Source organism: Myodes glareolus, chromosome 25, assembly GCF_982192425.1.
Source record: "Myodes glareolus chromosome 25, mMyoGla1.1, whole genome shotgun sequence".
Classification (NCBI taxonomy): Eukaryota; Metazoa; Chordata; class Mammalia; order Rodentia; family Cricetidae; genus Myodes; species Myodes glareolus.
This window is the reverse complement of record NC_142050.1, coordinates 3,425,671-3,434,962: the sequence shown is the minus strand read 5'-3', so window position 1 is coordinate 3,434,962 and position 9,292 is coordinate 3,425,671.

Sequence of the window (9,292 nt, the reverse complement as noted above, 5' to 3'; positions counted from 1 at the left end):
GGTCTCAGTTCTTTCTAGGTCAGAATATTATATGGGCATGTGTTGGTTTCTGTCCCTTTATTTTTTTTTAATTGGATACAATGTCTTCCAGTGTTGCTAGTCTGGATGTCACAATCCCCTTCCCTCATCTACCAAGGACCAGAATTGCAAGGATGCAGTAATATACCAGGCTATTTTATTTCTTAAAGATAGATCTCTTCTTCTAAGACAACCAGAGCATTGCCTCTAGCTGTCCCCTGGGAGTGTTCAGCTGGAGATTGTGTTAGGCTTCCATCCCAATGGAAGAATGACTGTCAAGGCTCCAGAGGGTGGGGCTGTGGCACAGAGCCTGGCGTCAACTGCTAGTCCTGCTGCTGAAATCAAAGTCTTCTGCTCAATAAGTGAGAAAGAGTAGGGTAAGGTTTAATAACCAGAGAATTGTGCATTGGTAGTCAGTACAATTACTCACCTGTGAAAAATTATGGAGGGGTTTGGAAAATTCAGCTGGAGATAACGCTGACCTCTGCAGTGACCATTGTCCAAAGTCTTACACACTGTTGACAGTCTTAATCTCTAGAAAGCCACCTGAAAAGCAGTCTTCCCTCTGATGTAAAACTTAGAAGTCCAAAGGTTTCCTTTTAGTTGCTAATACCCTAGTGATCCTTATTTTGAGTGTGTGTGTGTGTGTGTGTGTGTGTGTTTTAAATAGGCATTTTGCCACACACTGAAGATTCCTATGCATCCTTGTGAGGAAATGATTGCATGGTGGGTTTGGAGTTCCAAAATATAAACTTAAAATACCTTTTCAGTTGGCTACAATGAGGCCTGTTCTAAAACTGTAGTGTTCTACAGTTGTGGAGATTCAATTTAAGTTGGATTTAGGGTTCAGATGTTCCCAGACAGTAAGTCTCTTCTGTCCTCACAAGTATAGTCACCAATAGAAGAGATGAATTGCCTTTCATGAAGGCTTGTGATGTGTCAGTGGTTGTGAGATTTTCCACAATTCCACAAATCCCATGTCTATAAAACAGCTCCCTAAAATTGACTAAAGGAGCATGGAAAGCACCAAACCTCCTAACACTGCTTCCCACCAAACTTCTGTTTTTGTTTCTGAATGTATCACCTATTTGGACACCAGAGGTATTGTAATTACTGAGATTGGACCATGAGCAACAGGGAATTATTAGCAATGGTTAGAGGTACCACATGCATTAAGAAAACTAGGCACTCCAAAACAGTTCTGTTAGAATGTTTATTAAAATTTTGACATGTGCAAGTCAGCCCTAATGATAGTGGAGAATACCAGGCCAGCATGTTAAGTCTGAGGTTGGACTAAGATAATAATTAGAAAGTAGCATCTAAGCCAATACCTTCAAGTTCAGCTATAGCAAGTAGAAGCAGTGTGACCCTGGGGACTCACAGTCCATGAGTTAAAGTACCAGGTTTCATGGTTGACTATCCCAGTGGAGATGGCGGATGAAAATATCTTCAAAACAAAACAACTAAGAAGGATGTGCAGGTGAAAGTTTCTATGGAACATACTTACCAGATGCTTATTTTTTTTTTATTGGCCAATAATTTAATCTGAGTCAGTCAATGTTCGAAGGATACAGTGGTGACACCAAATAGACACTGGCACCCCTCATGGTGTTTACATTCTGTTGGGAAGACATGCTAATCAAGTGCTCATATACATAAAAGGCAAAGTGCAATCCTGAGGGCGGCTGTGTGTGACAGAAACTGCTTCTGTGAAACATGCTTGTCTCAGAGAGTCCTCAATGGCTCCGCAAGGAAAGAGCTGCTCCCATGAAGGAGTTCAGGTGACATCTCAAGGCCTGTAGAGCCTCGTGTTGAAGAGAAGCAAGAAGGGGTCAGAAGCATACAGATGTTCATACTGTCAGCAAAAGGCCTTTCAGTGAGCACTGAGTTCTCTCCAAGACCCCAGTGCTGCCAGCGTGGACAACAAGGAAGGGCTGGTGAGGTGTCGAGAAGACCCAGAGGTCCCTAGAACTGAGTCTTGTGTGAATTTAGAGCAGAAAAATAAAACCTGAAAAAACTTTAAGACTAAAAAGTGATAATGTCTTATTTTTCATAGTTTTCCTATACAAGTAATCTAGCAGTAGTGTAGTGAGCAGTGGGCGGAGTGGGTGTGGCTAGAACGGTTAGGTCTATTAGACGTACAACTGGAGAATAGTAGCTTTGACTATGAGAGGGAGGTGGAAGATTCAAGGGCTACTTAGGAAGGAAAGGGCAGCAGCTGTATTTTGGATAATGTGTTCTGAAACAGGAAGGGGCCTGTTCTGAGACATGACGCCGGGCCGCATGCAGGGCCGAGAAAATAAATGAGTTCTGACTTACGCATTTGAATTTAAGGTTCTTTTGAGAGAACCAAGAACAGCAGGGAAGTGGATATTTGAATTTAAAGTTTAGAAAAGAGATGAGGAGCTGCACTGCAAATGGCGAGTGATGGTTGAGGCAGTCATTGAAACAGTGGGCGTCCATGAAAACCCATTCTCTGTAGGAACATTTCCCAGGTGTTATTCAGCCGAAGAGTGTTATTTCTCCAAGAGAATAGGATACACGCAGTTGGTGGACGCTTTTCAAAGAGGTAATAACAGAGTACCGGCAAGGCCTGTTAAAGGAAAACTAATTATTTCTGGTCAAGAGGATGAAATTTCTGGCCTGGGTAGAGGCTTAATAGTCCAAGCTTACCAAAATATTAAAAAGTGAACCCAGTTGGGCCTGTCAGTCACCTAAGGATCACGCCCAGGAAAGCTGGCTCTCCTTAAGCCATGCTGAGGAGATCAGCGAAATAATGATCCCTCTCCCATTCCACCCCCAGAACAGTCTTCCCGAGCCTCTTTCATAGGTGTGGCTGGGTCCTTCCACCTTTTTGAGTCCTCACTCCTAAAGGCCTCTTTATTCTCCTTGTTTGTTCTATTTCTTTCTGGTGATCTCCAGAGCTTAAGTTTTTTGGGTTTTTTTTTGGGGGGAGGGCATTTTCTTAACCTTCTTCTAAAGTTGTCCTTCCCATCTTGTGGCTGCCTGTCCCTCACTGACCTCCATGCTGGTTATCTATAGCAGAGTCGCTCTTCCCCTTCACTTCTCACTCTCCTCCTCTGGACAGCTGCTGAGCTTCACAGCTTGCCTGCCCTGGGGCAGCTTTTAAACTTGGTTTTGTCTTCTTTGAATAAATTTAAGTTTTGCTTGATTTACAAAGTCTTCCTGCCTCTTAATTCTTTAATCAGTGGAGAAAAGTAATCCATCCCTGCACCCCTAGATAATATGAGTAATACCATTTTACACTCTAAACCATGCAGAGATGGATTGAGAGAAATAATATTCATTGCTGGTACTTGTTCCAATGGCCTTCCTTCTTCCCTTCCTTCCTTCCTTCCTCCCTTCCTTCCTTCCTTTCTTCTTTCCTTCCTTCCTTCCTTTTTACTGGAGCATATGGGTTGCTTCCTTCTTTTGGCTGTTTTGAATGTGAGCCACCATTTTCCACATGCCCCATCAAGAGGCAAATGTATCATGTTTGTTAACACTAAACAGGTAAACTAGGTGTTTCTCAGACTTCTGCACAGCGAAACAGTGAAGGTACTGTGGTTTGTTTGCGAAAAATGCCTGCCTGAGACTAAACGAGAAGAGATATGGTAACAGTGAACTTAAAGGCATACAATACAATAATTGTCTTAGCCTTCAAAACTGTCAAACTTGCAGAGTCCAAGACCGAGGAACTCCAGGTCACTGAAGACAGTGGAGAAGAGTCACAGGTAACATGTGACCTCCACCTGAATTCTGGATCAGAAAAGGCGCCTTATTGGGCCAATTTGTAGAATAAAAATAAGGTCAACCCATCAGATAATAGAATTCTATCAAAACTAAATCTCTGGTGTGGATTCTGAAACACAGGTAATGTAAGAGAGTATTTCTTACCATGTCTACAACCTTTTCTTACAAGCGAAACTAAACCAAAGGTGAATGAATGCACGTGCAAAAAGGAGAAAGCCAGTGTGGTAACACAGCAGAATTTGAAATCTGAGTATATCTGGATTGTTTTCTATATTTAAAGTTTTTGCAACCCTGAAATTATCTCAGAGATAAATTCTTTAAAATGTTTGTGGCTGACAACATGACTCAGCAAGTAAGAACACCTGCTCTCAGGCCTGAAGACCTGAGTTGAATTTCTGGCTCCCACATAATAGAAGAAGAGAACCATTTGCTGAAAGGTATTCTCTGATCTTCACATGCACACTGTAGCACACTCATACACATGCACACTGTGGCACACACATGCACACTGTGCCACATTCATACATGCACACTGTGGCACACTCATACACACATGTACACTGTGCCACACTTATACACACATAAAGTCATTTTAAAAAGTAGTAAAATAACATTGCAACAAAAATACAAATTCTGAAAGAAAGAGCAAAAAGTTAATGCAAAGGCAATCAACTGTTTCATGCTGAGGATGCTAAAGGAATAGACATGTTTGCCACTGAGAAGCAGTTTGAACATAGACTTGCTTGAAATTTTTGATAAACTGCAAAATCTGAATATGTGGAAAGGAGCGCTGAAGATAACTTCCAGAATCATGACTTTAGGTTGTGGATACATTTTTGCCTCTTTACTGTGTTGGTGAAGGCATGAAGGATAAATGTAAGATTATTTCTGAAGAGTTTTTTTTTTTTAATCTCTTGTCACAAATGACAACTCTTTCTAGGGAAAAGGACTTGGCACACGTGTCAATTTGGAAGTTTTCAAGGCCATCTGCCAAATTTTTGTCAGTGTCCTGAAACAAGTTTTATGGGCTACAACAGATGGTCAAACATTAGCTAGCTGTGATAATGCCTAGGTCAGACAGAGCACAGCGTTCAAAGGTTCTACCATGGATAAAGATAGTGGAATCCAGGGGTCTTGTTCAGGTGAATGTGTAACACTGAATGTCTTATGCAGACCTCAAGATAAAGACTGTTATTAGCTGAGATGCTGGGGACTCTTAAATTCTTCCTTCTCTGGATTAGGCTGTAAGAATGCGTTTTCATAAAAAGGCAGAAATGGGAGTAACTAAAATGTACAAAATGTACGTACAAATCACTCTTTGTGATACAATTGCAAGTATCAGACCAAGCAAGTCAATTAGCTGAGCCCTAAATCTGAGTGAGTAAAGTATTCAAAACTATAGGGCAAAGTGTAAATATATGAAAGTTATTGAATGAAACCAGTGATGCAGTCTTACCAGACTATACACTGATGTTGGGTATTCCATTCTTCCCACATGTAAATACACAAAGCTCCTGACAAGACACCCAAACTCTTTCACAAACATGGCAACGGTCTTTGACAATAGAATCTCACACTCTACACTAGGTTAAGCTCTGTCTCCTTGGCTGTGTCTCTCATTGAAGAGACACATTAGATCTGTGACTATTCTCTCCTCTCTCACACCCTAACATAAAGTGAAGAGAAAGGGACAAGATTTGTTCTGAAGACACTTTGGTTAGGCAGCAGAGATATGGAGAACATACAGGCAGACCATGATTATAAATACCTATATAATCTATTGTTGAATTCTAACTAGCGGCATCCTTAAAAGTTGAGATTTCTACTGAAGATCAGATCCAAGAACTGTAAGCCTTCTCTGTCATTTTCTTCAATAATTATTCCAACTTGGAAAGAAAAGACCTGTCAATTCAAAGTATGTCTGACAAAACTCCTATTAAACAATGCAGAGAAATTAAGACAGTTCCAGAAAAATAAAAGCTGAGGAAATTTAAATATCGTTCGACCTGACCGACAAGATACTCCCGAGTCCTTCAGGCGAAGACAAACAACAGGAACCTTACCCTGTAAAGCTTTATCTCCAACGAGGGTGACTCCCTGAGTTAATGTGAAAGCCAGTTCTTTTGTGATGGGTAAATATGAAATCCAGGGCTTTGTAAGTGTGACTTGTAGCCAAAGATTTAAAAGATAAATCACTAATCCATCCTATGGAAAACACCATCAGGTACTTTACTCATTACTCTGACAAAAAAAGTCCAGAGAGAAAGGCAGGAAACCCCCAGGAATCCACACGGATGACCCCAGCTAAGTCTCCTGGCTATAGTGGAGAGGGTGCCTGAACTGGCAATTTCCTGTAATCAGATTAGTGACCACCCTAATTGTCTTCATAGAGCCTACATCCAGTAACTGATGGAAGCAGATGCACAGATCCACAGCTAAGCACTGGGCCGAGCTCCTGGAGTCCATTTGAAGAGAGGGAGAGGGGAATCATATGAACAAGGGGGTCAGGATTATGATGGGGAAAACCAGAGAGAAAGCCAGCCCGAGCTAGTGGGAGCTCACAGACGCTGGCCTGACACATGGGAAACCTGCGTGGGATTGAACTAGGCCCTCTGAATGTGTGTGACAGTTATGTGGCTTGATATGTTTGAGAAGCAGCCCTGGTAATGGGACCAGGATTTATCCAGGGTACATGAACTGGATTTTTGGACCCCATTCCCATGGTGGGATAGCTTCCATAGCCTAATTTAGGAGAGAGAGGCCTGGTCCTGCTTCAACTTGGTATCCCAAGGTGTTGACTCCCTATGAGAAGCCTTATCCCCTCTAAGGAGTGGATGGGGGTAGCATGGGGGGAGATGGGGAAGCAGAGAACAGGAAGGAGGGGGAACTGGGGTTGGAATGTAAAGTGAAAAAAAATTAAATAAATTTTTGAAAAAGGAAGGCAGGTTTGAAAAAAGAAGGAAAGCCCAAGGTTTGAGTATAGGGTTCATGATGGTAGGGAAGTATTTCTGGCCGTACAAGGTGACTGACTGGTCACATTACATGTGCTGTCAGGAAAAGAGGTGACTGCCAGCTCTTTCATCAGTTTTCTTTTCTCATTAGTTTAGGACCCCGATGGCATGAAGTGGCCCATATTCAAGGTTGGGGCTCTGTTAAACTTCCATGGAAGTGACCCCATGGACACATGTCAGAAGCTTCTTTCTTGATTTATTCCAAATGTAACTAAGTTGACAATGAAATTAGCACCGCATGTTTATCATGTATAAAATTTTAAATGACATCAACAGCATAAAAAACGACAGAGACGTAAATTGGTATCAGCTTGAATTTCGAGGCTGGGACAGGACTGGTAAAGTGCCTCTCTAGCACCCATGAAGCCCTAAGTTCAGTCTCCAACATAGAAAGCAGAAAAGAGAGAGAGAAGTGTGCGTGTGTTGTCTGTGTGTGCTGTTTGTGTGTGTTGTCTGTGTATGTGTGTTGTATGTATGCTGTGTATGTGTTGTGTGTGTGCTGTCTGTATATGTGTGTTGCATGTGTGTGTTGTCTGTGTGGGAGTGTGGGTGTCTCTCTGTGTGTAGAAGATACACAACACAAAAGGAAGGACCAAAAATTGTTTAGCTGAAAAAGAAAATCAACTAAACGCAAAAGGCAAGAATGAGGAAATGAGAAAGCAAAAATCTTTAGCATGTTTACCACAGCTGACAAATGGCAGAGTGGGGCTTATCTTACCAGAAATTACTTTTAAGGTAAATGGGTTAAAAGAGGACAGATGTGCTTGTTTTTTTAAAACATTTTTATGTGCCCCAGGCTGGCCTGAACACATTGTGCAGGCCAGAGTGGCCTAATCTTCTGATCCCCTACGGCACTCACCCAGGGCCAGGGTTACAGCTGCGTACCACACACCTGCTTTATTTAGTGCTTCAAATCAAACCCAGGGCTTGATATGCTAGGAAGTCCTCTACCAACTAAGCTATAACACAGCCTCAGTTCTGGCAGGTCGATGTTTTAAAAATGATTCAGATATAGTTAAAAATCCAATTTCATATCTAAATACACTGTAGGTAATCATCTGATTTTCTTAAAAATAATGAGGTTTGCTATGACATTTGCTGAGTTTATATAATGCTCTTTGAGCTTACCCCTCACACACATTATCTTTGCTGACGCTCTACACTCTGACCCTCTTTCTCTTAGCTACAGGCTTTTGGAAAGGGTCAAAAGCCTTTGGGTGGTGAAAGAAAGCCCCTATCAAATGCTGTTAGGAAGATAAGATAACCACATCCAGACAATGTGGCCAAAGAGGAGTGTGGTGCAATCCCACCTGCGGGTCCAGGCACCTGGAAGGCTGAGGCAGCGAGGTCATTAGTGTGAGAGCATCCTGGGTATTGAGCAAGACTTTGTCTCAAAAAAACAAAATGTGAAAAGGACAGGAATTTAGTTCAGAGGTAATGTTCTTGTTTACCATATGTGAGGACCTTCAAAACTGAAAAAGGAGGTCGGGGCTGGGGGAAGAGGCAAGAGAATGAATCATATTTGAAAAAAATTCAGATTAATGGATAAAGAAAATGCTTTATGTGCATATGGAGGAGTTTTGTTCAGTAATAAAGAACAAAAATCATGTCGTTTGAAAGAATGGAGGTAAATGAAGATTATTGTGTTAAGCAAAGTAGCTTAGACTCAGAAAGACAAACTTTACTTATTTTTCTTATTTGTAGATCCTACGTTTTATACTGATGCTGTAAATAACACACGCATATAGGACGTGAATCAGGAAATGAGTCTGGAAGAATGAGAGGGAAAGGCAAGAAAGAGAAGAGTAGAGCACGGACATGGTCAAAGTACATGATCCATCTGAGTGAAAACCTCTCAGAAACCTGCTACATACATGCCAATAAAATTATATCACAATAATAATTAAAAATGTATGGAAGGCTTCAACCCAAAACTACAAACTCAGGAATATAGAAAAACATTATCTTTGTTAAGATTACCACTAACAAGGAAATGAAAAGAAAGTCTGAAGAATGGGAAAATATTTGCAACTCTTTTATCTGATAAGAGATGTGCACTTTGTGCAAAGAAGTACTCCAGTTCGGCAACAAGGCCCCTCACCCTGTGTAGAATGAACCACCTGGCTAGACATCTCTCCAAAGGGGACACATAAATGACCAGGAAGCACGTGAACAGATGTAAATCCAATTAAATATTATGAAGCCCACAATTCAACATATGAATTAACTTATAGTTTAAGATGAAGTGACCATCTGCACTGTAGCTGGAAAGCAACTGCGATCTCCACTCCGTTTTCATCAAGTAGAGTTCAGTGCTTTGAAGGAGAACCCAGACGGGTGTTTGCTTAGCAGCCCCATGCTTTGAGAGGGCACAGCAGAGGTGTTCTGACCCGAGCTGACTACACAGGAGCCATCAAGACAAGACAGCAAAAGTAATATGACAATCTGACCCTGCAAAGGCAGCGGGAGCAGAAAATTAATGCAAATAAGAGAGTGCAGAAAAAATATAA